The sequence below is a fragment of the Benincasa hispida genome, chromosome 11 (assembly GCF_009727055.1).
Source record: "Benincasa hispida cultivar B227 chromosome 11, ASM972705v1, whole genome shotgun sequence".
NCBI classification, from domain to species: domain Eukaryota; kingdom Viridiplantae; phylum Streptophyta; class Magnoliopsida; order Cucurbitales; family Cucurbitaceae; genus Benincasa; species Benincasa hispida.
Genome location: NC_052359.1, coordinates 21,367,640 through 21,394,897, shown reverse-complemented (window position 1 = coordinate 21,394,897; position 27,258 = coordinate 21,367,640). Strand labels below are relative to the sequence as shown.

At 35.8% G+C, this 27,258-nt stretch overlaps 1 long non-coding RNA gene across 6 annotated transcripts; it reads right to left on the bottom strand.

Annotated features, from left to right (window-relative positions):
* Positions 1 to 289: 289 nt before the first annotated feature.
* On the bottom strand, positions 290 to 2,839 carry LOC120091591. Of its 6 annotated transcripts, XR_005485749.1 has the most exons (6): positions 2,585 to 2,839; positions 2,021 to 2,272; positions 1,902 to 1,945; positions 1,723 to 1,788; positions 1,057 to 1,180; positions 291 to 664 (listed from the first exon to the last, which is right to left on the bottom strand). It is a non-coding gene; the product is annotated as an uncharacterized LOC120091591 (long non-coding RNA). The 6 variants fall into 6 exon arrangements; XR_005485750.1 differs by having other exon boundaries at positions 290 to 650; positions 1,902 to 2,272; XR_005485747.1 differs by having other exon boundaries at positions 1,057 to 1,188; positions 1,902 to 2,272.
* Between the last annotated feature and the right edge of the window lie 24,419 nt (positions 2,840 to 27,258).

The following is a 27,258-nucleotide window of genomic DNA, read 5'->3' as shown; positions in this document are numbered from 1 at the left end:
CATTGCTCAAAATAATCTTTTCTCTATCATTTTTTTTGGTGCTTGTAGGTCATTCATGGGGAATTGTTGGGAATGACCTACATACATTTTAGGCCCAAAGCCCACAAAGACATGGGAGTAGCACCTTTCACTTGTCCCACATTGGAGAATTAAGGAGTAGGTAGATGGTATACATAGAAGAACACTTCTACTTAATTGTGTTTACGTGAAAAAAAAAAAGAAGATAGTTTTATTTTCTTTTTGTTTTAACTTTTTACAAAATATTTAACATTAATTGTTTTAAAAATAAAAATGTTTTGGGTTTTTAATGATGCAATTATTTTTCCAAATCTAAATTTATTATTTTCCAAACGTTTATGACCGTTAGCCTCCTCTTTCTTGATAGCTTTACAAAACCAGAGTTCCCAAATCTAGAAAATTAGTTCTTTGCATCACTGTTTCAATTTTCCCTTCTTCACTGATCTTCTCCTCCAATTCTAAGCGAACACTTCTTTCGCTGTGATTCCAACTCTCCGTCCGACGAGTTCATGTTTAAAGGGAGGCATTGTCTTAACCTTGGGAAGCAAACGACAAGAACAATTCGCACCATGGTCGTGCCAAATTTGCTTTCAAAGCAGTACTTTCCACAGCACAACAACTAGCTTCCGGATCTGTCGACAACCAACTGAAAAACGGAAAAAATAAGCTACTAAGAAAATAGCAGTAAAATGATAGCAGTACAATTTTTTTAATAGAAAATTCATCAGTATGATGTTTTCATGTTTTTACTGCTATTTTAAGTTAAAACAACATCTAACATGAAAGAGAAAGACTTGGAAAAACTGTTTCAATTAACCAACCCTAACCTTAAGGAATAGATTAGTCATCAAACCACCTTAACCAGCATCACATTTGGAGACTAGACTAACCAAAGGATTGTTCCAACAACAAAAACGATAACAAAAAACTTGAAGGAAAAATAAAAATGCCCAAAGCAACCCACCAGCAAGACTTAGCAAATTTTCAATAATATTTTTATGTCAAGTTCTCAGTTTAAAGATGAAGATTAAAGAAAACCTCATCAAAGATTAGATTAATTGCTTGTCCTCTTTCAAAACACCAAAGATCTTCTTCAACAACTCTGTTCTCCAACAGCTGCCAACTCCATTTTCCTCAAGTTTTTCCTTCCGTTGCTGCAACTCTATTTTTCTTTAAATATGAATTAACGTATATAACACTTTGTATGTTAATCTAATTAAAACGGAGACTTATACAAAAACAAAGAATGCAATAAAGGGGAAGTTATAACTCAACAACTATACAAATGCTAAGAAACTAACAAACAAAGAATGCAATAAAGGGGAAGTTATTACTCAAACACTATACAAAAAACCAAGCATCCAAAAGAGTAGGGAGGGGGGTAACTTCATAACTATACAAAAACAAAGAATGCAACCAGGGAGATTTATATCTCAACAACTATACAAATGCCAATGAGCTTTGTAACTAGCTCTCAGCTGTGTGAACAGGTCAGGTAACATTCACTCTAAATCTTACAGCCATCTGAAACAAAAAGTTAATAAAAGACTGAGTTTTTCTTCTATTTAGTGAAATAAAAAGAGGAAGATATAACCCTGTGTTGATGACTACACTTTCAAATGTCAGACATGTCATGGCTCCTTACTACACCATAAAAATAGATTTATCCAAACCAAAAAGAAAGATAATGAATCATGTACTCACCTTGCTACATCAACCAATATCTTTAGGTCCTTTCAACTCCCCTTTCTACACTTCCATGGAAGATGCCTAAAAAACGTCCAACAAATATTACCAATCAAACGCTTGTGATAGAGAGAGGACAGAGAAAAAACATCCTACATACGATTAAATAGAGAATAAAAATTAAAGATGAGTTGCACCTTCTTACATAAGCTTCATTGGCCATAAGCTCGAACTACCCCTCCTACAACATCAAGAGAAAAACCCAAAAATGAAGGGGTAAGGGTTTATGAAAATCAAAAATCAAGAAAATCCTCACCTTAAATTAGCAGCTTCTGAAAACCCAATCAACCATCAGCGTTGAGCACCTCACTTTCAACACCGACCAAAAGAGCCATAAATCACTAAAAGCTTAATTTCCTCCATGAACTTCTTTTTCAATAGTATGCTTTGGATTTTTTTTCTTCGGTTGCGTGTTCTTTCGCTTTCCTCTTCCAAACATCTCTTCTTCTTCTTCTTCTTGCCGACGGTGCTCCTCAACACTATATAAGTGTCTTCTATGCTATAGTTTCTATTATTCATATATAATAATTCACAATTATTAATATTTATTTTCAGATTCAACACAGTCAAGTAGATAAAAAATTATGAAAAATGAAGAAAACAACAGAAGAAAATTGCCAAAACTTTAGTAGAAATCTATCGTAGCGATCTCAGACCTAGGAAATTTTAGGGCTTTCATCTTATATAGCTTTATGATGAAGAAATAAAAAATCAAATCTAGAAATCTGGATATTCCAGCGGTAAATTGTAAAATAATAGCAAGAAAGAGGAGATTGCAACAAAAGTAAAGGATGAAAAAAAAAAATGGAAACTTATTTACCTTATGAATTGCTTGAATCGGTGCAAAATGTGCAAAGAAGCTCGACTTAGGGCACAACACAGTCAAACGAAGATGAAGACTACAATTTTAGAGAACAAAGCGTAGAGATGGTCGAAAATCGGAGAGGACGAAAGATAAGAATGAAGGAGAAGTAAAAGGAGAGAGAGCCAAAATTAATTTGCTGAAGTCTGGAGGGAGATCACAAAAAAAAGCGTAATGTCTCTTTTTGAGGGAGGATTTTGCAGCTTTTTTCGTTTTCCTTTTATAGCATTTTATAAGAAATGCTATGCCCGCATTCTATTAAAATATATATTTATCGAAGCTTATGTAATAGGTAGGTCCGTAAACTTTATTTGCTAGCTCACAACGTACCAATAGAGATAAAAAATATTAAAAAAATAATTTGAAACATTCAAATTTATTGAAATATATTTATTGTATTTGATACAATTAATATAAGTATTAATGTATTATAATAATTTATTGTAAAATTAATTTGATTGAGATTCAAGTTTTAACATTGATTATATGAGAGAATTAATGTATTTGAATATGATTCAAATAATTAATTAAAACATGTAATATTAGATAATTAAGTTAGAATTAAATAATTAGATATTTTTGTTTTAACATGAGATATTAAAATGTTAATATAAATAATTAGGTTACCCTAATTAAGTTCTATAAATAGAACCTTAGGGAGGAGGAGCTCTTAGTAGTTTCATGTATAATTCTCCCAAAATATAGAGAGGAGCTCTCTCTCCTTTTCTTTTAAGAAGACTCCCATAAGCTGGATTCTTACCAGAGTCATTAGGAGGAAGACCTTGTGGAGGTGAACATCAATTAGAGAAGTTTTTGTTGCAACTACATTTCTACAAAAGTATAAGTCTTTTACATTGAACTTTTTTTTCACCGTTTTTGTATATTTTAATTCAAATAGGAAATCGAAATATGTGATTCCATTGCTTCCACTACAGAATCGAAGCGTTCGATCCTTTAGAGCTAAAGTCGACCATGACGCCTTATAATGTCGTGATGCTGATGGGATAAAGAACTTTGTAGCACCACGACACTTCCCTGATTATTGTACTCGAGTTTTGAGCATTCCCTACTGCTAAAGGGAGCGTTGCAAGCTCTCTTTTTAAGGTTTTTGGCCCTTTTTCTATCCTTATTTGTAGAAATAGCCCTACGTACTCTTATTAGGCATAAATGGACCACTTTTACACTATAGCTCAAATTTTTTACTCTCTTGTTCATTTCTTGAAAATCACTAAAAATCGAACTCAAATATAATCATATTTAGTGAAAATAATTCTAAATTGCAAAGAAAGCACTTTCCAACTGATTTTTAGGAATTGCTGGGAAAGTTGGGCCAAATGGCCCAATTGCATCTAGATGTGGCTCTACAAAGGACAGGTTTAAGAAAAGGGACATATTAGTTGACCTTGGCCTCGACCTCCAAGGTCGAAGCATGCCTTTTAGGATGGATAGTCTCTCTTGCGCTCTAATAGTACCTTGCTTATGCCTGTTTCCTATCCATCTTAGGTTTGTTTGGGATAAGACAACTTTCCTGGCTTTACCTTCAGATGTTTTATTCCTCTATTGGTCTTTCTAGATTAGATTAGGAAGGCAGAGTAGAGCTAACCAAAGAGAAGGAAAGAGTCAAGAGTTTGCAAGAAGGGACTAAGCCCTATAGTGTATGAATTGACCTTGGCCTCGAATGTAAGTTGTTTTGGTTTTACCTTTTGTGTTATTTTCTTTTCTGGATTTTCTTCTCAAGTCTAAAATTACCCATAACACTTATCAAAACTCTTTTTTCATGGTCACTAATTATTATCGAATTGTGGTAACATATATAAATGGTATAGATTTGTTTTTAATACATATAAACTGTATAGATGATATAAATTTAATAATGTGAACTAATTATTATCAAAATATGGTACAAATGAAATAAAGTTATACAACATATAGTTTAAATACTATGCCGATTAGCTTTCATATTGAGTTTATATATCTATGCTATATATAAAAGATGTTATAAGAGGATAATCTTTCTCTCCCCATTTCACCCTTCATTTTCTTAATAAATACTTATTACATCATCATCTTTAATTATTTGCACCTTTTCTTTCTTTCTTTCTTTTATTTGGGGTTTCTTTAGCGGATCATTCCGTTACGAAGGGGCATTGCAAATTCACAAAAGTGGAGAGAGGAAAGAGGAAAAAAAGTAAATTAAGTTTAAACATTGTCATTTATAACTAAAAGAAAAAATTTTCAATTTACACCCAAAACTTTGAAGTTGTATCATTTTAAACCCTAACCAAATAATTGTATCAATTTAAATCTCAAACTTTTATAAGTGTATCAATTAACACTATCCTTTTCGAAATTTAGTTTGAAAAATATCGTGCAAGAGATATATTTACTTCAATTGAACTTCTAACTAGTTACAAATAAATAAATTTAGATCCTTTATTAAGATTATATTTGACAGCCTCCCACACATTCAATTCTTATACATTCGTAGACTTCTTTAAATGTCAAATTGACAAAATGGATGATTAGAATGGATGCATGGACAATTTTCAGAAGAAAATTTTATTGGGAGTCTAAATTGATAATTATACATGTCATTTCGTAGAATACATATAATACAAATTACTTTAATTTTTTTTTGGCACAAATTTCATTTTTCAAATATAAAAGAGATGATTTTTATTACATAAGATAGAATGATGTTTTCTTAGATAATTGAAAATGGAAACACTTAATTATATCAAAAATTAGTTTTGAGAATTCAGAAACTTATTTTCATTAATGAAGAGGTAGCATTGCTTTCTCCAATTTTAAACTTTTATTCAAATATCATATCTTTAATTTCATTCATCTGCCTATTTTTATAGTTTTTTTTTTCTATAATTTCAAATTTTATGTTAAATATTTAAAACTTAAGCTAAATTATAAGTATATTTATTCAAATTCTTATTTTTTCATTAAAAATTGTGTCCGACGTCCAAACACGTTTCACTTACATTGTAAATTAACTTAAAACAAGAATTACATAGTTTTAGTATTATTTTTCTTAAATTCATAATATACATTTATATTTATTAATTCAAACTCTTTAACATTAATCCAGTCAATAAAAATAAATTGAATCAAAACTCAAATTTTATCATAAAAATTAAGTCAAACATTTTAAACGATGTGCATTGTACGTATCTTCCAACAAGTATAAACACAACATAGAAAATATCGAACATATGAGCATATAACCATGATAAGATCAATTTTAATATCTGTATGTGGTTTTTTTAATGTTTAAATGATTTTAAGGGTTGAAATGTAAATGTCCTATAACATGTATGTAAAATGATGGCCTATTAGGCTATTCAAGTGAAAAATATGAAAGTGTAGACAATTGTATAATTGGAGTTATTTATTTAGATTGGGCAGAAAACCCTACTTTAAATCTACCAAAATTGAACTAATTCTAATTTGGGCTTTGGCCCACTAGCTCTCCTCTTCTTTTATTTAAGCCCATAATGTGGCAGCCTTCATTTTTTTTTTCTTTTTCTTTTTATGTATTTTCTTTTTCTTTTCAAACACCCAATTTTCCCTCATGAATTGAGTAATAACCCAACTAAATTGTGTTTAATGAATTAAAATTTAGCACTTCCTATAGAATTTGAAAATAGAAATTTAAATAAGAGATTTAATAAAAATATTTTAGGTTTTGATATATATGTTTGGTAGCATATTCGAAAAGTGGATTCTAATTTAAATTATTGTTTTGAAGGTGTTTGATATTATATTTATAAACCATAAAACTAGTCCCACTAAGAATGAGGTGGACTATGTTATATTTTAATTTATTTGGTATAATTATTAATTTTGGTAAATTATATAATTTATAATACATTAAATAATACATATTTTGATTTAAATAGAATGAGTTGAGTTTATATCAAGAAATATTGTGTTTCTAAACGTTTTAATTTTTATGTAATGTAATTATATATTTTAAAATTTAAAATTCAAAATCTGAATATACTAAAATATAAAATTATTGTTTTCAAAATTAGCATGAAATGGATCACATAATTCATAAAATGTGTAGAAACAGAATCTAGATTATCTGTAAAAATACACATCCATTGAACTTAATGAATCAAAAAACATAAAATAAAATTCAACCAACCAAACTCTTAAAAGTCTTGTCAAATATGTTTTGAAATTAAATAATTGTATTTTAACACGAGCATATAGTTCATGTATTGTCTCATTTGTAGGATATACGTTGTGACCCTTGGTTTTTTTTTAATATATATATATATTTAAACAAAGGTTTCAGTCTATTTCTCTTTATTCTTGATTAAGAACCAAAGAGAATTTAGAATAGATACACTTTCTAATACAACACCAGCTTTGATAACAAATAATACGACAATTTTACATAATTGAAGTTATTTCTTATAGAGTTTAAATTTGACATTGAATTGCCTTAAGATCAACGCTTTTGTGATAGTGTATAAGTTTTTCAAGAGTCGAAAAGTGAGTTAAAATCATTTTATCTCATTATTAATAGCTTCTTTCTAATAAGGTGCATCGGGAGATGATACAACTTATTGAAAAGTTTGAGGCTCACCTTCTATTACATAAGTTATGAAATCAGATCCAAAACAAGTAGCTTTCTTAGCTCTTTCGCTTCTTCTAGGTTTAGACTCAATATTCTGATCGTATTGACCTTTCAAAGAGCTTGCTTCATTAATTCTTTTGGCAAGATTAATTTTGTGTCTTTGCTCCTTTAAAGGAAGTATATCCTCAAAGAATTAAGCTTCAATAGATTCTATCATGGTATTATTGTTAATATCAAATATTTCTGATTTAATCACCATAAGTCTATAAGCAGCACTATGCGTTGCATAGCCTATAAAGACACAATCAATTGTCTTAGGTCCAAGCTTTTTTTTTTTTTTTTTTTTTTTTTTTTTTTTTTGTAAAGGAACTTATATCTTTACCACACACTCTAGCAATTTTAACATTTTATATGAGGGTAACTTTCCATTCCATACTTCATAAGACGACGAAATTCTATGTAGTATAAAATTTGCAGTTAACAAAGCTCCCCCCTCCCCCCCTACGCCACAAATTGTGAGGTAAACCTGAACTATTTAACATGCAGCCAACCATTTCCTTTAAAGTTTGGTTCTTTCTTTTAGCTACACTATTTTTTTTTTGTGGTATATAAGGTGCAACAGTTTGATGGATTATATCATTAACTTCACAGAATTCATAAAGTGATGATGATTCATATTCACCACCTCTATTTGATCTAAGTACCTTTACTTTCTTCTTAAGTTGATGTTCAACTTTTGACTTATATGTTTTGAAAACATTAAAGGTTTCATCTTTACTATGTAATAAATATACATAGTAATATTTACTACAATCATCAATGAGTGTGACAAAATATCTCTTACCACCTTTGTGGGAGTACTTTTCATGTCACATAAATCATTGTGGATTAAATTAAGTAACTCATTACTTCTTTCCACAGATGAAGATGATTTTCTACTAAACTTTGATTCAACACATACTTCACATTTGTGTCTATTATCAATGTTAAAATTCGACAATAGTCCTAAACTTACCATTCTATTTAAAGAGTTGTAATTGATATGTCCCATTCTAGAATACCAAACAACACACAACACATAAATATAAGTAGAAGAGTTAATATTATCATTATTCTTTAGCATTTGTGATAGTACATTCAGTTTGAACATGCCATTAGATAGCCTTTTCCCACATACATATCCCCTTTTTTAGAATAAATTTATCTGATTCAAATACAAACTTGAACCCATTTTATTAAGTAGAGTCCTGACACTAGATATTTTCAAATCTCTGACATATGTCACACATCACTGAGGATAGGTATCTTTCGAGAAATCCATTTCAGTAGGATCTTCCCTTGGCTTTCCGTAGAGGCAGTTGAAGCATTTTTCATGTACAACTTATCACTACCATCTAGTCTCTCATATGCAACGAACAATGACTTGTCTTTACAAGTGTCCTAATAGCACCAGTATCAATCCACCAACCTTTGGTGTCTAAAGCCATATTTACCTAAAAAATGATGGCAACATGATTATTGAAACCTTATCCCTTCTCGTGCTTGCACATTGCATCGGTATGGCCACTCTTACCACAAACCCAAAAATTTTCTCGAATTCATTTGCTAGCATCATTCCTTGACCCATGACTCACATTTTTCTTGAAATTTTGCTTTTTGGGTTTATGTTTTGAAAGCTTCAGCAACATGAGCTTGGCTTCAACTTCTAGTGGAGATTGACCAATCATAATTTACAATTCTTCCATCTGATTGACCACCGATTTGGTATCAACCATTTTGTAATATAATAATTTTTCCACAAGGAATTTCTTAATACCAACATATTCCAACTTGCACTTCTTGTCTAATGCCTCCTACAATAATTTTGATGTATTATAGGCAATGCAATACGCATTATACGAAGTGTGATCAGGATCACTAAGTATATAATTATAGCACAGGAAGTCCGAATGTATCTATACTTGCTTCGCAACTTCCATTTTAGGAGTTACAACTTCTAGTGTGGTAATTGCATAATCTTCCTTCAAAATATGAGCAAGATTCAATGTGGCGAGATCGAAGATCATCTTCTATTTCCATCTCTTGAAGGTCTCCCTTGATATTTTTTGGTTTTTTAGCATGAGGTTTGACAATATACGATCTGATCATGGCAGAAGTAACGACATTGGTAGAGGAGTTTGCAACCATCAATTAAGATATTAACTATCTTCAGATTGTTGGGGGAAATGAATAGATATGAATTGAATATATTAGCAAACTTAATGCACGTCGATTAGATATAGTACACTTAATATATGTAATATTTAGACTCAAACATAAGTCAAATGATCTAATAAGGCTTATATATGGAAATAATCAAAGACTTGAAAGAACATAAAAACCTTTAGAGACTCAAAATATAGTCAAGGCACACTTTTGGTAAGCACTATCTTGAAGATAATTATTCACTCTGCACAAGGTCATCTTAGCATAATACAACAACTAACTGCGATAGAATTACAATCTTGAACTGCTCGAATATGGCAGAATTCTTGAATACCTGCTTTCAACTCAAGACAATATCAAAATAAAGAAAAAAAAAAGGAGAGAACTCTTCAATTTTGAATAGGGTGCTACAAATGAAGAACCAAGTTGCTACATAGGCTAGCAACTTAGTAACTCTTCAAAATACAAAATAAAATCAAATAAATATAAAAATTGAAACATTTATTAAACTTAACTCAATTGAGTTGTTACTTCACAAAAATCAAACATAACTCATTCAAATTGAAGTACAAAGTTAATTTTCATACATGTTTAATTTGTACATGAAACATCATTTTAATTTGAAGTTTCAATCCAACTTGAAAGTTTCTAAACAATGAATTTTACACAATTAAATCTATTTTTATGTTTCAAATATTCACTAAACTTTCACTTTCTTTCACTATATATATCCAATAGTACTTGTACTGTCAATCGAGGTTAGAGGTTTGATTTTCTCACCCCACATATTTAATCTAATACTTTGCAATAAAATAAAATAAAATTCTTCATAACTCTCGTACATTTTAATAGATTGACCTAAATTAGTTGGATTCTCCCTTAATTTTTGAATCTATTGATTATCAAACGTTTCTTTCAAATTTAAAATATCAATTATTTTTTTTATGAACTCATTTATAGGCATTAAAAAAAACCTCTTCCCCTATATTTTAATACATAAATAAACATAATATATATGAAACAATAGCTTATACATTTTGTCAAAATGGGCATAATTCAACAGTAGTTACATAGTATGTTCAAACTTAATAGTCCCACTTGTTGTAATAAGAAAAATGTTAAAATACCATTCTAGTTATTGTACTTTGGAATTTGTTCAGTTTTGTCTTATTTTCATATGCATAATTTTAATTTTTATACTTTTAGTAAATCTTAGGTTTAGACCTAATGTTAGTTTTCTTTGTTGATTTTCCATTTTTTTCTGTTATCTATTAGCCGTTTCACTATAAATTTTGAAAAGGTATTCACACGTGTTGTATTTATTTGAATAATTTTTTTATTATTATTTAGAAAAATTTGATAAAATTAATTAATTTGAGCCTTGAGGGACTATGTTTAAGATCATTTGAAAGTATAAGAACTAAATTGAGGAGAAAGTGAAAAAAAAGTGTCATAAATGAAAAAAAAAAAAGCGTTTTTGGCGGGAACAGAAGAAGTTTTCAGATTTTTGTTATTTTATGACAGTTTTAAAATGTCCTCGATTTATGACATTTATTAAATGTCATTAATAAATTTTAGTTATGGATTTTTGTTTTTAAAAGAAAAGTAAAGGGAAATAAGGGAAAAAAAACCCTAAGCCTTCTATTCTCTCTTCCTCCCTCTCCTTTATGCCTTCCCCGTTTCACAATTCTCTCTCCTTCTTTCTCTGTGCAACTTTCGGCGAGTGTGAGGAGGAGAGGCGACATCCAACAACAGCTGGATGGAGTGTCTGGATCCACACACAAGGCCGCTATTCGTTTACTCGTTCGTTCGACCGCTCCAATTAGCAGCCGCCGGCGAGATTTGTCAGTCGTAAAGCAAGTAGATCCTACCACCGCTGCCGTCGAGTTTTGTCAATCTCGCTGCTCATCCACCTGCAGGTAGGCTGCATAGCTACGTGCGTCCAGCCACCAGCATTATTCCACCAGTTAGAAACCCAACCCATTCACAAACACTTTGTTTAACATGATGACGAGGCCATTCCACTGCCTGAAACTCAATTTTTACCTATTGTGGTTGCAAACAAAATTACTTCTCATTGCTTCTCTGGGGCCTTCTTTCTAACTCTAGCTTTAGATTCACTTATTCTTTCTCCGTCATCTTGATCAAATTCATCTACGATGTTTAATCTATTTCTACTTATTTGTCGAGAAATTGTAAAATGCAGCGTGGAAATTCAAGAAATTTTTCAACATTTGAACTTTAGATTGTCCGTCATATGAACTTTTTCTCATGAAATAAACCGAGAATGATCTTTGTTTTCTTTTATGTCCCCTCTATAGTTAACCAAACTGGGGAATTCCAATTCTTTCTGTTTGATGCGATGCTTATTAATCCTAGAAGAATGGAACAATTCGAAGGGTAGTTCTTTTTTTTTTTTTTTTTTTTTTTAATTTTGAGATCAATAGCATACAAGCTTCTTCATACCACGATCAAACTCATTTTTTTGGTGATTTTGAGTGAATTAAGATAGAATTGTTGCTCCCAGCTTGTGACTAAGCATTTGTTGTGCTTTCATGGAGGGATCCAATAATCTTAGGCTCGTGGTAAACATTTATAGTATTTTTGGTTCTTGAAGGGGGAATTGGAAGGGAAGGGATAGTTGCAGTAGGTCTCGAGTGCAACACAAGGAAGGAATTTATATTATGGATTTTTGTTCTTTTATGTCTAGCATCCTTCTTACAATATTAAACGTTTTTATAATTAGTTATTGCTAGCATTCATTATTTTAATCACATTTACGTTGGATTTTATACCCTAAAACTCGTAGACAATAAATGCTATTAATTGACCGTTACCAATAAAGAGTTATAGATGTTAAATCAATAAATGTTATTGTTTGTATTGTTGTCTATTTTGTCTTAATAACCTCAAATCCAATAAACTAACATCCTGGGCTGCCTTATGAGTAAAGATATATAGGGATCAATGTTCAAGATACTGTTGGGTTTTATGTCCTAAAACTGGTAAATAGTAAATGTTATTAATTGACTGTCATCATAAAGAGTTACGAATGTCAATTCAATAAATGTTATTACTTGTATTATTATCTATTTTGTTTTAGTAACTCTAAATTCAATAAACTAATATCCAAGGTTGTCTTATCAATCTTGAATTGTATGTGGAGACATACAGGGTGTTGGGGTTGATGCCCTAAAGTCTCGTGTCCTGTACTTTGTAAACAGTTTGTACGAATGCTTGCATAATATATGATATTTTACTTCACATCTTGTTTTTGCTAAGTTGTTTGTTTTATTTGTTTGACTACAAACCAATGAACATAAAATCCATGGTTATCACTATGTAACTTAAGCATTATGTGGTGACATACAAGTGGATCATGTCTTAAGCGATAACCAAAATGGTTTGTAGTATATGGATATAGGAGGGAAACCTTATCTTGATAACACTACGGATGTGGTCCGCTTTATGGAATGGTCACAAGTGTTGTGACTTGTCATAGATGGTCTGATTCAGATCATTCGTGTAGGGGACATGCGAGCGGGGGCGTCCTATACAAAGAGTTTGTATAAGACCTGACCATGAAGTGTTAACGTCTCGTTATATAACACCGTTCATGACTGAGACTTCACTTCACTAAGATGACCATAGGTAACATGACCTCAATCCTGAGTGAGTTGGGAACTCTTGCCATTGAGGGCGGTCCTTTGATTTGTATGAGTGCGAGTGGCCAGATCGCCGACTTAAACCTACCATTTTGGGATTTCGTCTGATTTTGATGTTGGGAACTCAGCTACACAAGATGGAATTCACTACTTCTCCGAAGTAGGGGCAAGTAGATAGATAGCTCCCTTAAGGGTTGATTCCAGGACTTGAACGATGTGGCGCCACACACCTTCTCTTGGCCCAAGAGATGTTCACACATAGTTGGACTATGTTGTATTGTTCATTAGAGGAATCCGTGGTACTTAAAGAGTGAGATGTAACTACAGAAGCAAAACGGTAAATTGGCCTAGCTGTACTTACGAGCATCTGTGAAGGGTCATCGTACTCATGATTGGTTATATCCGATGGACACAAAAATATATTTGTGGTAAGAAGAGTTCAGCTATTGGTCTTTAGTGGAATGCTTGGCAGTTAACACATGGTGGATCTCGTAGCTAAATAGTTTAGTCAGCTATTCACGTACCATTCGAGCTTCGAGCCATAGGTCCAATAAGGTCTCATGGATAAAGTCGAGAATCAATTTGAAATGTTCAAATTGACAAGAGGGATTTTGATTATATATGATATAATTGAACTGTTTAATTATATATGATATAATTGACTAAATGTATGAAATACATTATTTTGGAGGAAATTAGATATAAATATGATTTATATCAAGTGGAGGAGAAATTACTATAGTAAATATATGATATCAAACTATAGGGTAAGAATATAGTATGATTATATTCATTTATTAATTAGTTGGTTAATTATGTGATAATTAGCTGGAAACTTCTCCTTAATCGTGCATTAGTGGGAAAATATTATTCGGTTATTGTAACTAAAGAATAAAATGAAAATTTGTTTCATTTTGCAAAGTGTTCGAAAAAATCACTCAAGGTGTGAAAACATTTCGATCACTTAGCTGAGAGCCTATACGACAATGCCCTATCGCTTAAACAATCGCAATTGTGCTAGGAATTCATGAGAAAATGAGTTTGCGTCGATCAGCATGATGAATCTCGGCTAACCCATTATTATGCGTTATTATGCATTCAATGTTCTATTTTTGTAGCTAATACAGGAAGCAGACGCAAACGCGGAAATCGGACCATCGCATAGACGACTGCATGCGGAGAAACTCTCCATCGCAAAGGCGAATGTCTCAATCAATGCATGAATGTTGCGGTAATCCGCCATATGCATCCATCGCATAGGAGTTGCGATCGTCAAGCGATTGCGGTCATCGTGTAGAAGTTGCAGTATTAAGCGAATGCGGTCACTACAAGATTGCGGCTACACGATAATGCAGAACAATGAGATCAACGTAAGGTTGGTGGAATGAACGCATCAACGCATTTACCTTGAGAAAATTAAAAGCTGATATTGACATTTCACCTAACACGCCGTTAGCAGCAGAGGATCAGAAAAGGACTAACGTGCCATTAATGTTGTTGACGATCCAAGCTCTATAAATAGAAGCCGATGAGCAAAAATTCAAGTTATCCAGGGTTTTCATCCAAGGTTGAATCCAAGGTCTTCGCCTGAGGTTCGCCTAGGGCGGATCCCTGTGATCCAGACAAAATGCTTGAGAAGATGCTTGAGAGTTCTTCACCTCCTTCATCCATTCCGAGTGACGACCGGAGCTAGATCTCGTGAGAGTCAGTTCTACCACCCATCCATGGCACCACCGACAGCCTTGACGCACATCCGCTGGAAGCAAGTCTTTGCTTCCAGCCGGCCATTTCATTTCCCTTCATGTTCTAATAATATTGTAATTGTATGACATTTTGTGATTAAGAAATTAATACAATTTGTTTTCAATGCATTTCTGTGTTCCTTCGATTCCATCTCCATCTTCTTTGCTTAGCATTTTACTTATTGCAACACTTAGTGAGATTTCTTGGGAATCGCATACTTAGTCAGTGGATTAGGGATATGAAGCATGTAGCAGCCCACCGAAAGGTGTGCGTTGCGTGAGTGTGTGAGTAACTTTATTTGCTTAGTGTGAAGCTGTAGCATGCCTTTTCATGAGTAGAGTCAGCAATAACTAACTGCCTGGGAGAGTAAGTGGTTGGTCGCATTAAGCAATGTATGCGTTGTTCACTAGGAATAGGAATAATCTTATGTTAGCCAAGTTCAGCGGTTACCTTGTCTTATGTATGCATCCATTGCACCTTTAGAGCTACTCGGGAGAGATCTAAGGAAAGAACCTGACTCGAGAGAGCTAGATTAGAATCGATGCTCGGAAGGGCTAGATTAGGTTTGCATAGGCAAGAATGGGGAACTTAGGGATAAGCTCCGTTTGCTATCACACAACGTATGTGCCCTATAGATAGGATATTGCATGCATCCAGGAAGTAGGATAAAGTGGTATGCGGCTAGTATGCTCATGTGGCAGAAGCACGTGAGTGGTTATAGGGGTTTAGGTTGGTCAGTAGGCTTCTCGGCACTATCGCAGATACACCGCATACGTGCTAGAGTTAGGTTCACATGTGTGTGGCATGATTGCATGGCTTGCGTTGACTAAGGTTGCTCTTGCGATCACTCTTAAGGGTTGCAATGAAAACATCTCTGCATTTTATCTATTTTCCCATTCATTTGATTCATGTCAAGAGTTGTCATGTCTCTACCTCTCATGCATATTCTCATTCCGTTGTCTGTTAGTTATGAGTAGGAGTAGTTTTAACTTAGAAACCCCTCAAACATTCTTTTATTCAACCGTCGCATGCACAATCACCGCACTCATTTTGCTACAAGTCCCTGAGTTCAACCTCAGATCATCCGAGAAACTTGCGTTCGCGTTATACTTGGCGCGAGCGCAAGAAAACTTGTGACAGGACACATGGCCATCTCATGCATTTGTTGGCGCATATTCATTCCAACGCATGACTATTAACGCATATTTTAAGAACATGCATCGCATATTGCATCCAAGGGATTTTAGTTGTCGAGTAAAATTGACTTCTAATTTCCCGTCACCAAGTTTTTGGCGCCGTAGCCAGCGACTCAGCAGCTAATTGTTTGTTAAGTTTTGTGTCTCTGCGATCAAACTTTTTATCTTGGGAGTATTGCAGCTTGTGCGATCAAGTTGCAAAGAATATTGAAGTGTAGGCGATGCGCTGAAAGCCAATATTGACCCCACTGTGTCATGCAGACATTCAATTTCGAGCAAGTGCCTTTCACAACTTAACTCTTATCAATATGGGTTTCCCCATTGCATTGACAGTGGAGTTATTATTCTAAAAAACCCGCTTTTCTTTTTTTAAGCGAGTTTTTAAGACTTTCAACCGTCCCCATTGTTGAAAACTGGCTTTCATCGCATGCAATACTAGCTTTCAACAGTCCCCAATACTGGCTTTCAGCGTATCGCCTACACTTCAATAATGTTTGAAGTTTTTAAGCCAATTGTCCCCAATATTAACTTGGGGAAGTTTTTAAGCCAGTTGGGGACAGTTCAATATGAAAGCCAATTTTTAAGCCAGTATTGGGGATGGTTGACTTATTGTATTGGGGACGGTTGAAAGCCAGTATTGCAAAAACTTAAAACTTAAGACTTTCAAAATTTGAAGAGGCTAATAAAAGTAAAGAACGCCTTGCGTTGATTAGTTAGAAGATGCAGTGAACTATATGTACCGTCATAGAAACATCGCAAAACAATACAACCGAGAAAGAAAGAATTTCAAAAGGATAAGGCATACAAGATAACAAGAAAAGACCTTAGGCGGAACAACGCATGCGATCATGCGTTGGAATCCATGCGATTGAAGCCATGCATTGAAGGGTGAAAGGAATTCTTCCTTTGAACTACAAACCGAGGAGACTTATTGTTGCACCTGCAAGAGCAAACGTACCAAGACCAAGGAAGCAACCATATATCCAAAATAACAAAATAAAAATATCCTATACTAAGAAAGCAAGTTAAAAATATCCAAAATGTCGACGATAGGGTAGCGATCGCTGAGTATCGGATGCTCGGGTATCGTGTAACGTGGGCATGCACTAGATGATTGTTTAGCTCAGCAAGCTTCATCGCTTAGTAACTGACTAAACGACGCTTAGCAACGCATGGTAAATTGTTTACTTTTCGCCGCATTAAGCGATCACCTAGACGATTAGGCTTCGCAGCCTCGTTGTCGTCTAAGTGATCATTTAGCTTTTGCGCCTATCGTCGAGTGTGTGCTGAGCGATCGTTTACCTTCACTGTTTACTAAACGATGGAGTTCTCCTAGCGGTTCAAGACCCGGTTCACCTGTAAACCGGTTTGCTCAATGGAAAATGTAATAGATAGTGTTATTTCATTCCCATTTTTTTGTAAAGGTTCATCCTGGTCTATTAATCCTTGGTTAATTACATGCAATGTATGGTTTTTGTATGTCATATGGTATGCACATTTAGTAAATCCCACCTTAGGTTTTGCATTGGTCATGCATCATCTCTTTATTGTAAATGTTATAATTTAGAGAAGCATGATTTAATTATGTAAGAGCATGCTCATGCGTCATATAATATAAAAGTTATATTTATACATGGTATAAAAAGCATTGACATGCATCATATTTATATTATAATTGTTATAGTATAAGGGTGAATGAAAAGCATGTTTGCTTGGTTATTACGCATATATAAAAGTTATGTATATTAATGACCGGACATTGCATGAAACATGACACATAGGTTTCTTTATAAGCGTTATAAACACCTAGTTGTACGCGATGTATTTTAGTTGTTTCTTTTTAAAGGTTAAAAAGAAATTATAAAAGCAATAAGAAAGACATGCATGCTCACTTAGGTTTAATTCATAATCTTAAAATGTTTAAAACTTGGATGACATAGACCTCACGGTTCTAATATGATTAGCAACCCTAAGGCTGTAACCTTTTAATCAGTTTAATAGGTTTAAATTGAATAATAAAAGGTTAAAGTGTAGCAAATCTATCTATAAGAGACCTTTTGTCTAAGGTGGGTTCTATCTAGGCTCGGGTATTTAAGTTGACAGAAACGTAACACCCCTACCTGGGAACTTACCTGGAAAGGTGAATTAGATAGATTTGATGCAATCATGCAAGTTAAGAACAATCCATTAAAGTGTTTAAATGTGACTACTTGAACTTGTTCATAATTCATAGACAAAAGTTGTTTATAAGCAGACTTTTAAAAAGATGACTTAGACTAAAATCAGTAGCCGGATTGTCTAGGTTAATGAACCCCTAGGTAGAACATTCAGTGGGAGGTACTTGGGGCATATGATGCTTCACTTAAACCTTTCACATTTCTTCTATATAGTCCATACCATGAGATCTATCCTCGGCCTTGAGGCACCTTTGGCGTGTCCCCCTAACGGATGGTGTTTGGGTAGGTCAATATCAAGGTGGATGGAGAGAGTGTTCATAGTAACTGCGAGCGGGAAGTGTGACAACATATCCCTTAGTCTCCCTCGTTGGATTGAATAAAGTTACTGTGCATCGTCTCAAGGCACCTTGGGAGTGTCCCTCTATAGGATGGCAGTTTTGCATGTTTCTTTATTTGATCTCCTGTAAGAGGATAAGGTTACTTAGTCTTTTGTCTTAATCTGCTTTTTCCCTACGGTGGGCTCATTAGGGTGGGACTCTGGCACCAAAAGCGAGGGGTCACACTTACGCGACATTGTTAAAGATTAACAGTTCTAAACTGAATAAATGGTGGTTGTTAGGTTCAGTTCCAAGAGTTGGTTCTGCCTAATGGTTGAGAAAGTTTCATCTTAGTGAAGGGGCATCTGATCACCCCATCGGTGATGTTTGTCTTGCCTCATTGGGGCATCATTGCAAAATAGAAGTCTTTTACTTAGGATACTTAAAGCTGTTTTGCAAAATTAATTGGTTAAAATGTGGTTTAGCAAAATCTAATAAGGTTTTATTTGTTTTTCAGCAACAATCTTTTCAAAACGGCCACAAACACGTTAGCTTTCCTTAGGGCCGAAAAATTAACTGGCAATAACTTTTCAACATGGAAACACATGATCATGACAATACTGATCATCGAGGATCTCATGTTTTCCCTTACAGAGGTTTGTCCTCCTATTCCAGCTCTGAATGCCACTCGAAATGTTTAGGAGGCATACGAGTGATGGAAACGGGTGAATGAGAAGGCCCGAGACTATATCTTGGCAAGTCTTTCTGAAGTCTTGGCCAAGAAACATGAGCCCATGGTCTCAGTGCGTGAGATTATGGAGTCCCTGCTGGGAATGTTTGGACAACCGTCTGAATAGCTTATGCACGAGGCTTTTAAGTATATATTCAACTCAAAAATGGAAGAAGGCACCTCTGTTCGTGAACATGTGCTTAAAATAATGGTTAAATTCAATGTGGCAGAGTTGAATGGGTCTACCATCGATGAGGGCAGTCAGGTTAGCATAATTCTGCATTCTTTGTCGGAGAGCTTCATGCACTTTGTTAGTAATGTGATTCTTAACAAAGTGAAATATAACCTTACAACTCTCCTCAACGAGTTGCAGACCTACCAATCTTTACTGAAAAGTAAAGAGAGGAAGAAAGGTAAGGCAAATGTTACTACATCTTCTAGGACATTCTATAGAGGTTCGACCTCAGGAAGGGGGAAGAAGAAGAAGGGTGGTAAGGGAAAAGGGAAGGCTTCTGCTAACCTGCTGCCTGTCGCCCCAAGAAGGCATCCACTGCTAGTTGAAAAGGGAAATTTTTCCACTGCAATCAGAATGGACACTGGAAGAGGAACTGTCCTCACTGGCTGAAGGAAAGAAAGGCCGCCAAGGTTAAGGCCAAGGCAGATGTAAATATGATTTACTTGTACTTAAAACTTGTTTAGTGGAGAATGATGATTCTACCTGGATAATTGATTCGAGTACCACTAATCACGTTTGTTCTTCTTTTTAGGGGATTAAATCCTGGTGACAACTGGAGGCTAGTGAGATGATGATGCGAGTATGCAACAGGCACGTCGTCTCAGCTGTGGCAGTGGGAGGGCTCCAATTAGCTTTACAGAATAGGTTTCTAGTTTTGAATGATGTATATATTGTTCCTGAACTTAAGAGGAACCTTATTTATGTAAAGTGCTTGTTACAATGTAAATACACTGTTATTTTTAATGTGGATAAAGCGTTTATTCATAAAGATGGTGTTAATATTTGTACAACTTATCTGGAAAATAATTTGTATATGCTAAGGCCGTTAGCCATTAATTCCCTCCATAACACAGAATTGTTTAAAACTGTCGTAACTCAAACAAAATGTCGACGTATTTCTCCAAAAGAAAATGCCCATATTTGGCATCTTCAGTTAGGACACATCAATCTTAATAGGATTGAGAGAGTGGTCAAGAATGGACTTCTAGTGAGTTAGAAGAAAATTCTTTACCGGTATGTGAATCTTGCCTCTTGAGTTAGTACATTTTGACCTTTGTGGTCCTATGAATGTACGAGCCCGAGGTGGCTATGAGTATTTTATTAGTTTTACTGATTATCACACTAGGTATGAGTATGTTTATCTTATGCAACGGAAGTTTGAATCCTTTGAAAATTTCAGAAAGTTCAAGGTTGAAGTTGAAAATGCATTGGATAGACGGATTAACACACTTCGATTGGATCAAGGTGGAGAGTTTTTGGACTCGGGATTCCAGGACTATTTGATAGAACATGGAATCATTTTCCAACTCTCAGCGCCGGCTACACCTCAGCAAAATGGTGTAGCAGAGAGGAGAAATATAACCTTGTTGGACATGGTTCGTTCGATGATGAGTTACGCTTTCTTACCGGACTCGTTTTGAGGTTTCGCAGTGGAGACTGCGGTATACATACTCAATTGTGTTCCCTTCAAGAGTGTTGCGAGAACACCTCTAGAGTTGTGGAATGGGCGTAAAGCTAGTTTACGTCACTTTCGCATTTAGGGTTGCCCTGTATACGTGTTTGAGAAAAATCCCAAGTTGGAACCACGGTCGAGGTTATACCTCTTTGTAGGCTACCCCAAAGGTACACGAGGGGGTTATTTTTATGATCCATCGGAAAATAGGGTGTGTATTTTAAGAACGCTACTTTTCTGGAGGAGGATCATATAAGGGAGCATAGTCCACGTAGTAAAGTCATATTGCATGAGCTTTCCAATGAAACTACTGAAACTTTAACAAGAGTTGTTGAAGAGCCTGCTACATCAACAAGAGTTATTGATGGGAGTTCATCTAGTAGGTCGGTTCCACCTCAAGATTTGAGGGAATCTCGACACAGTGGGAGGATTGCGAACCCGTCCGTTCGCTATTTGGGTTTCACGAAAATCCTTGCTGTGGTAGCAGATGGCGACGTTGAGGATCCGTTGTATTATTAGAAGGCAATGGAGGATGTAGAACGAGATGAATAGGTCAAGGCCATGGATCTCAAGATTGAGTCGATGTACTTCAACTTATTATGAGATCCTGTAGATCAGCCTGATGGGGTAAGACCTATAGGTTGTAAATGGATCTACAAGCGCAAACAGGATACTGATGGGAAGGTACAAACCTTCAAGGCTCGACTTATGACAAAGGGTTATACCCAGGTAGAGGGAGTCGACTATGAGGAGACTTTCTTGCCTGTTGCCATGGTAATGTCGATCCGCATCCTTCTATCCATTGCAGCTTATTATAATTATGAGATCTGGCAAATGGACGTCAAGATGGCCTTTTTGAATGGAAATCTTGAGGAGACCATTTATATGGTGCAACCCGAGGGATTTATAGCACAAGGTCAAGAGCAAAAGGTTTGCAAGCTGAATGGGTCATTTACGGGCTGAAACAGGCGTCTCGATCTTGGAACATATGGTTTGATACTGCGATCAAGTTGTATGGCTTTGACCAAAAAGTTGATGAACCTTGTGTCTACAAGAAGATCATCAACGCTTTTGTAGTCTTCTTAGTGTTGTACGTAGACGATATACTACTCATTGGGAATGATGTAGGTCTATTGACTGCAGTTAAGAACTGGCTAGCGACCCAATTCCAAATGAAAGATTTAGGAGAGGCTCAGTTTGTTCTAGGTATACAGATCTTTCGGGATCGTAAGAACAAAGTGCTAGCACTGTGCCAGGCATCGTACATTGACAAGATATTATTCAAGTACTTGATGAAGGACTCCAAGAGAGGCCTACTGCCATTCAAGCATGAAGTCATTTTGTCTAAGGACATGTGTCCTAAGATGCCTCAAGAGGTTGAGGAGATGAGACGGGTCCTATATGCGTCTGTCGTTGGTAGTTTGATGTATGTGATGCTCTATACTCGTCCAGACATCTGCTACGCTATAGGCATAGTCAATAGGTATCAGTCTAACCTAGGGCAGGGTCACTGGACCGCAGTGAAGAACATCCTCAAGTATCTTCGGAGAACGAGGGGCTATATGCTCGTGTATGGATCTAGGGATTTGATCCTTACTAAATACACGGATTCTGACTTTCATACTGATAGGGACTCTCGCAAGTCCATGTCAGGGTCAGTATTTACTCTTAATGGAGGCTTGTAGTTGTGGCGAAGCACTAAGCAGGGGTGCATCGCTGACTCCACTATGGAGGCGGAGTACGTAGCGGCTTGTAAAGCTACTAAGGAGGTTGTCTGGCTCAGGAAGTTCTTGGCAGAATTAGAAGTTGTTCCAGATATGTGATGGGCTGGAAAATGGAGGTAAATAAATATGCATTTATCGTTTGTTCTCTATGCGTCGTTGGTCATGCGTTGGATATGCAATATGTGTCTAAGAATGTATGCAATGACCATGCGTTCCTGCCATAAGTTTTCTTGCTCTCTCGCCAAGTATAATGAGATCGCAAGATTCTCGGGTGATCCGAGGTCGAACTTAGGGACTTGTAGCTAAATGTTATGAAGTAAAGTATTTGCAGCGAAGAATAAAAGAATATTGAAGGTTATGGGCTATGCGGTACTCCTACTCCTAACTAACAGATTAAGCAATGGAAGTATGACTATGAGAGATAGAGACACGACAACTGTTAACGCATAATAAGTGAAGTATCTTAAAACGAGAGCTCCATGAGCAGGCTTAGATCGCTCCGATTTCACAGTGATCGAAAATAAACGATATACATTCTATATTAACAGTTATGCATAATAAACTTATCAACAGCATGCTTAGAGTATGATAAAATACAGAGAAAGGGGTTCATACCAGAGGAAGACGATCTTCTTTTGTGTGAACCCACAACAGCGGAAAACTCCACCGATCTACCAGCACTCGACGAGTCTCTTGACTGTTATTACACGATCCGAACGTACACGAACAAGGATTCGGGGACAACACCACCATCAGGGAAACCCAGGTATACTCGGCGTAAAAAACCCAAAGTGTGGGCTCTGATGAGTTTGGTAGAGGACGGAGGAAAGGGTATCGTGTAGATGATAAGCGTGTACGAGAAGAACTCTACTATCGTATAGTGGAGACGCTTATCATATAGGAGAACTACACGATCGTTTAGAAAAAAACTAGACGATCGCTTAGAAAAGCGGTATACGATCATTTAGGGAATGCATGAACTATACGATCGTTTAGACGAAAGAGAATCCATCGTATAGGCTCTCGCGATCGATCTTTCATGATATCTTTTAGGTGCAGGATTTTGAATAGCACGAATGAATTCTTCAAAAATGAAAACGATTTTCAATCTATAACCCATTGGTTACCTTAACCTTCGTAGCCCCCACGTTCCCATGTTCATACGTGAAAAAAATTGGTTAATTATTAAATAATTAATCAATTCATTTATTTAATAAATATAATCATATTATATTTATATCCTATAGTTTGATATCATATATCTACTATAGTATTTTTTCCTCTACTTGATATAAATCATATTTATATCTAATTTCCATCCAAAATAATGTATCTCTACATTATAGCCAGATTATATCAATATATAATTAAAACCATTCCAATTATATCATATATAATTGTACTTCCTCTTATCAATTTGAAACATTTCAAATTAACCCAAACACTGGTTCTCTGATTTATCCAATGCTACCCAGGTGACTTAATGGACCTGTGGCTCGAAGCTCCAACGGTAAAGTGAATAGCTGACTAAACTCTTTAGCCACGAGATTTACCATCTGTTAACTGTCAGTGATTCCACTAAAGACCAACACCTGAACTCTTCTCACCACAAATATATTTTCTGTGTCCACTGGATATAACCAATCATGAGTACGATGATTCTCTGTAGATTTACATCTCACTCTTTAAGTACCACAGATTCCTCTAATGAACCAATATAACATAGTCCAACTATGTGTGAACACCTCTCGGGCCAAGAGAAGGTATGTGGCGCACATTGTTTGAAGCGCCGGAATCAGCCCTTAAGGGAGTTATCTATCTCATATACCCCTGCCATGGGGAAGGAATGAAGTCCATCTTGTGGTAGTTAAGTTCTCAGCTCAAAAATAAAACGTATCCCCAAAATGGTAGGTTTGAATCGGCGACTTGGGCCACTCACACCCATACAAATCAAAGGACCGCCCTCAATGGCAGGAGTTCCCAACTCACTCAGGATTGAGGTCATGTTATCTATGGTCATCCTAATGAAGTGAAGTCTCTATCATGAACGATGTTATATAATGAGACATTAGCACTTCATGGTTAGGTATTATACAAACTCTTTGTATAGGACGCTCCCGCTTGCATGTCCCCAGCACGAATGATCAGGATCAGATCATATATGGCAAGTCAATACACTTGTAACCATTCCACAATGCGGGCCGCGTCCGTAGCATTACCAGGATAAGGTTTCCTTTCTTTATCCATTTACTACAGACCATTTTGGTTATCATTCAAGACATGATCCACTTGTATGTCACTACATACATGTTTGAGTCACATACATATAACCAGAGATTTTATGTTTATTGGTTTGTAGTAAAACAAATAAAACACCTAAATAAGCAAAACAACAAGATGTAAAGTAAATATCATATATTAACAACACAAGTGTTCATATATACTGTTTACAAAATACAGGACACGAGACTTTAGGGCATCAACCCCAACAATCTCCCACTTTTCCTAAAGCGAAGTGGGGTGTACAAAAAACTTAGTACAAAACAATAAACTAGGGCATAAAAGCCCATTACAATAAAATCTCCCACTTGCCCTAGTCCAACCACGGGCTATCTTGTAGACCCATGCTCCTTAGGTGACTCTCAAACACTGTAGTCGTGAGAGCCTTCGTAAACAGGTCCGCAACAATAAAATGGCCTGAGTTAGACTGATCGGTTTCATCTCCTCAATGTCTTGAGGCGTCTTAGGACACATTTCTTTACACAAAGTGACTCAATGCCTGAACGACAGTAGGCCCCTCTTGGAGTCCTGCATCGAGTACTTGAGCAACACCTTGTCAATGTACGATGCCTGAGACAATGCTAGCATTTTGTTCTTACGATCTCGAAAAATCTGGATACCTAGAACAAACTGAGCCTCTCTCAAATCTTTCATTTGGAATTGGGTCGCTAGCCAGTTCTTAACTGCAGTCAGTAGACCTACATCATTCCCAATGAGTAGGATATTGTCTACGTACAAAACTAAGAAGACTACCGAAGCGTTGATGATCTTCTTGTAGACACAAGGTTCATCGTGTTTTGGTCAAAGCCATACGACTTGATCGCAACATCAAATCGTATGTTCTAAGATCGAGACGCCTGTTTTAGTCCATAAATGGACCGATTCAGTTTGCAAACCTTTTTCTCTTGACGTTGGGCTATGAATCCCTCGGGCTACACCATATAAATGGTCTCCTCAAGATTGCCATTTAGAAAGGTCGTCTTGACGTCCATTTGTCAGATCTCATAATTATAATAAGCTGCAATGGACAAGAGGATGCAAATCGACTTTAACATGGCAACAGGCAAAAAAGTCTCCTCATAGTCGACTCTCTTTACCTGGGTATAATCCTTTGCCACAGGTCGAGCCTAGAAGGTTTGTACCTTCCCATCAGCACCCCGTTTGCGCTTGTAGATCCATTTACAACCTATAGGGCGAACCCCATTAGGCTAATCTACAAGATCCCATACTAAGTTGAAGTACATCGACTCCATCTTGAGATCCATGGGACCCATTTATCCTGGTCAACATCCTCCATTGCCTTCTTATAAGACAATGGATCCTTAAGGTCGCCATCTGCTACCATAGCAAAGATTTCCATGAAACCCAGATAGTGAACGGGTGGGTTCGCAACCCTCCTACCACATCGAAGTTCTCTCAACTTTTGAGGTGGAACCGACCTACTGAATGATCTCCCATCAACAACTCTTGTTGATGTAGCAGGCTCTTCAACAACTCTTGTTGAAGTTTCAGTAGTTTCATTGGAAAACTCACGTAACATGACTTTGCTTCGTGGATTGTGCTCCCCTATATGATCTTCTTCCAGGAAAGTAGCATTTGTTGAAACAAACAACCTATTTTCCGTCGGATCATAAAAATAACCCCATCGTGTACCTTTAAGGTAGCTTACAAAGAGGCACAACCTCGACTGTGGTTCCAACTTCTTGGGATTAGCCTCAAGCACATGTGCAGGGCAACCCCAAATGCAAAAATGACGTAAACTAGCTTTATGCCCATTCTACAACTCCAAAGGTGTTCTTGTAACACTCTTGGAGGGAAAACAGTTGAGTATGTACATCGCAGTCTCCACTGCGAAACCCCAAAACGAGTCCGGTAAGGAAGCGTAACTCATCATTGAACGAACCATGTCTAACAAGGTCCTATTTCTCCTCTCCGCTACACCATTCTGCTGAGGTGTACCCGATGCTGAGAGTTGGGAAACAATTCCATGTTCTATCAAATATTCCTGGAATGCGGAGTCCAAAAACTCTCCACCTCGATCTGATCGAAGTGTTTTATTCCGTCTATCCAATGCGTTTTCAAATTCAGCCTTGAACTCTTTGAACTTTTCAAAGGATTCAGACTTCCATTGCAAAAGATAAACATACCCATACCTAGAGTAATCATTAGTAAAATTGATAAAATATTCATAGCCACCTCGGAATCGCACATTCATAGGACTATAAAGGTCAGAATGTACTAACTCAAGAGGCTTTTTGGCTCTAAAACCTTTTCCAGTAAAAGGTAGTTTAGTCATCTTACCCTCAA